Source organism: Vitis riparia, chromosome 16 (assembly GCF_004353265.1).
Source record: "Vitis riparia cultivar Riparia Gloire de Montpellier isolate 1030 chromosome 16, EGFV_Vit.rip_1.0, whole genome shotgun sequence".
Classification (NCBI taxonomy): domain Eukaryota; kingdom Viridiplantae; phylum Streptophyta; class Magnoliopsida; order Vitales; family Vitaceae; genus Vitis; species Vitis riparia.
In genome coordinates, this window is record NC_048446.1 from 14,618,514 (window position 1) to 14,622,825 (window position 4,312).

Genomic DNA, 4,312 nt, shown 5'->3' on the forward strand with positions numbered 1-4,312 from the left:
AGATTTGAAGAAGGGAAATTATTTGGAAAATGGGAGAGTCAAAAATCATTTAAAAGAAAGATCCAAAAAAAAAAAAAAAAAAAACTGGAAAATTATGCAAAGAATGAGACTTGGGAAAAAGTTATTTCCAAAACCAAGAATGGTGAAGATGAGAGAAATAAAGGGAAGTGACACATGGCCACTAAAATTGGCATGCCAATGGTGGCCATGCAATTGGATGTATGTATGAGTGGGCTCAGCATGCAAGTGAGAATTGCCATGTGGATAAGGATCCAAATCATCTTTTGTTGCAACAATGAGGCAAGACACCTCACAGCTAGTATTTTCACCATGACTAGCGACTTCCACAAGCAACTCAATTTCTCTCTTCCATAAGGATTCATCAGGACTGTCATACACAAACAGTGCAATATCACCATATGCCAGCATCTGTATTAGGAAATCGGGTCTCCCAATTTTCATCTTTAATCTGAACTTGATTTGATGAGGATGTTTCATCTTTACCCTCAAAGTCTTCCTCATTCAAAAACTTGGAAGTGTCAATGACAATTATGGATTCATTTTTCGGTGATGCCGCAGTCTTCAGGTGTTCACTTGACCCATTAATTAGAGATTTGACAGAACTAGCATCGCTGTTATAGTTCTCCGTGTACTTAGACTCGGACTGCCCACAATTCGATGAGATTTCTTGAAAATCAATCCCAGAAGATGAAACAGAATTCAAGCAATCTGTGACCTCTGCTATTAGACCCATATGAGAGTCGTACCATCATGTCTACTGTTATAGGAAGCAATTCCTTTGCTATTGCATTCAAAGATGTTGGCTGTTCATTATCACCACTGTCCAACTCATTCGCATGAAGAACCTTTGAGGATGGGGCATCACCCACTTCAATATTATCCTTAACTAGACGTTCACAACTTTTACTTTCCTCTATTGTCACCATGATCATGGGGAATGAGCCTTGCAAAAGCGGACTGAATCTCATGGTGAATCTTATTATTATACCCATGTGCTGTCACGCTGCACATCAGTACCGAGCCAAGGTTACACGCAGCTATTTTGACACACCGGTAGCAACTAACGGGATACTCCACGAGGGTGATCGTCCGAATCAGTGTTCATCACAATTGAGGTGTCGATTAAGTTTTGAAGCGGAGACCGGTATGAAAGGGCGTGATTAAGGGTGTATGGATGAAAGATAGAGTGAGTGAGTAGGAAAGATATGAGAGAGAGGTGCATGATTCCTGTGAGTACGAGTAAGAAATGAGTATGGTTGGCATGAAAGGTGGAAGGATGAAAGATGAAGTGGGTCAAAGGATATTAAAGAAATGGTGATAGGTGTGGAAGACTATGAAGAATGAAATGGTGAGCTTAGGAGGCATGAAGGTTTTGGATGGCATTCAGGGCTTGATGTTGGAAAAACAATGGTGCTTCATGTACTCAAGGATAGATAAATGACTGTCATGCTGCTTGCTGTTTATGGAAGATGATCAAGCCTGTGAACGTGACCTCCGAAAGTTTGCTGTACGTGAGGAGGTCTTGCCCAACTTCTCGACCTCTAAATTATTATTTTGCTACTACCCATTATTACAAAGGTAGCGTCTCAGCCGCAAGGAAAGGGAGTGGACGTTGTGAGTCCGATGCTGTGATTTTCATCTTACAGCAACCTTATGATTGAGGAGCGTCTGTGTTACCCATAGACAGGCAAGAGGATGGCCTCATTCTTCTGGTCAATCTGAATCATGCAGTCTCCTGGAGGGCAGTCATTGCAGATGACGCAGCTCCAACTATTCCAACGAAATGCTTGTAACCGTAACAAAGAAACCCTCATTTCCAGGGTAAAAACCAACAACCCGGACCCAGGTTCTCCCACACCGTTTCCCAAGCTAGAAAAGAGGTCTGAATTTCCAACTTATTGATGGCCCAGACAGTACCTAGTAGCCACCAGGACGTAAAACTCGGTCAATTTCCATCAGTTATACTCCATCATAAGCAGTCCATGATACAAGACATTTGGAGTAGTGTGCCATATCAAAAGATCTTGATGGGTATGGTTGGACTGGCGCTTCGATGATGGCAAAGGCGTTTCGCCGCTGGCGGCTTGAAGACAGCTTTGCTTGCTTTATTCTGTGCAAATTATCTCTGAAAGATCTAGGTGAACCAATCTTAGCCTAGGGCTGCTGATCTGATGGAATTCATTTTCTGATTCAGACTCCATAGCTGCCAATATCTTCTTCATACCACCATCATCCCCCATCAACCAACCTCTCCAAATTCCCAGCCTTAAAGCCTGACGACCTCTTTCAGAGAAAGATAGAGGAGCAAGAAAATAGACAGGGGAACAGAGCACGGAACATTTAACAAGTATGCTAAATCCATTTCACTATTTCATCCATGGATCTAGCACTCAGTGGGTTAAAATGAAAGATGTTTACTAGGGTAAAACATTGAACTACAACAAGTTCTTCAAATATTAAACTGATAATCATCAAAACACAGTAACCCCAACAATCAAAGTTCAACTCACAGAGAATAAGAACTAGAGAAATATGGAATATGGGAGAATATATGGAGAACTATAAATGGAAATACCTGGAAATATCTTTCCTGCTCTGACGACTACCAAGCTCCTTTCACCAAGAAAGACCAGCTGATTCTTTACGCTCTTCTTGGCACCTTGCTCAGAAAAATATTTCACCTATAGCAACTCCTGCTCTCGAGCAACCTCAAGAATCCCTTCTCTTCAAACGTACTCCTTAGGAAAACCAGAATATCCCTCTGTAACCTCTCTAGAAAAACCACTCTCCCCAAAACCCAGAAAAACTCATTTCTTTTTCTTCTTCCCCTCAAAAGCACCCCCCTCTAGCTTGCTTAGCCTCGTTCTCTCCAGAAACTTCCTCTCCAGCCAATTTCTCTGCAGCAACAGCCATCCCCCTCACCACTACTCTTCCATGCAGCTGGCAGTCCTCAAAAAAATCTCATAAGTGCCTGAAGAATCACTTTACAGGTGTCACCACCTGGTTTGCCTCTCAAATCCACTACTTGATCCTTCAGTAGCCTGTCAAGAGGCACCACGCGGCCTCCTAAAGCTGTTCCACCTGGCAAAACTTGCTACAACAATCACCTCCCAAAGTGGGGGTCTACAAATATGTATACACTAGCATGATCTTCTTCAGCAGTTGTCGACTCGGATGCACTGCTTTACACTGGGGCATATCCATCTTTTGGAGGGAGATCAGATTGGTTCTTGACATTAGAGCACCTGACGAGTGATATGGAGATCATTGGATTATTTCATGTTGTCTTCATTGCATACTGGGTCATAGCCGCCTTGTTGGAGGTTTTGACATCGGGGGTTGACTCCTTGTTTGTGATTGCTACTTACGATGGGTCATGGAGTTATCGACACCTCGGGTTTAGTCTTCTCGGCATACTTGGATGATCTCGGATATCTCCCTACCTTTCATTTCATACTCAGACATTTCACCATGGATACTTTCATGCCTTCTATCATACCAGAGCCTGATCATCACCTTCTTTTATCCTACACATCCCACCGTAACACATGACCTTACCCCTTTCTCGATTAGGAGGAGATGTAGATCGGTCCTCGATCACCTTGGTTGTGCTTTCATGTATCTTTCGAACTTTAGGTTCAACATCTTCCATGATACCAGGGCTTGCCGGATTGTTGACTTATTAGTGACGATGCTTTCATTTTGATAGTTGGCATGTTGAGTGTTGATTTGTTTGCCCTTTGCATTTTGAGCACTGATCATTATTGTTGTTATTCACCAGTTAGTCTTGTTTTGTCAGCATGGTGTCGTGACACATGGTCCTGTTTGGCACTACCTATTTGAGGTTGGACATTTTCATTGCATGATGGATGAGCATATTTCAGAGCATAGTAGTTTTGAGGTATTGTGTATTCTATTTTGTTCACCGTCACATACTGGGGCATATCCCCATTCCCTAGGATCATCGGACCTTCCACAGGTTTCATTCACCTTTTTGATCTAGTTGTTGACCCCTGTGAGTTGCATACTGGGGCATACCCTCCTTCTCCAAGATCATCGAACCTTTCATAGGCTTCATTATTTTTCGACCTATTTGTCGATCCTCATGAGTTTTCATACTGGGGCATATCCTCTCCGGTCAGGTCTGCTGGTATCTTCATCTTAGCATCCTTTGGCTTTGGGTCACTTGATCAGATCATTCATCCTGTCAGTTTCAGTTTAGTTTGAGTCGGGGCCCACCTATATCGATCGACCATGTTTCTATCACTTTTCGTGTTCAGTTTGAGTCGGG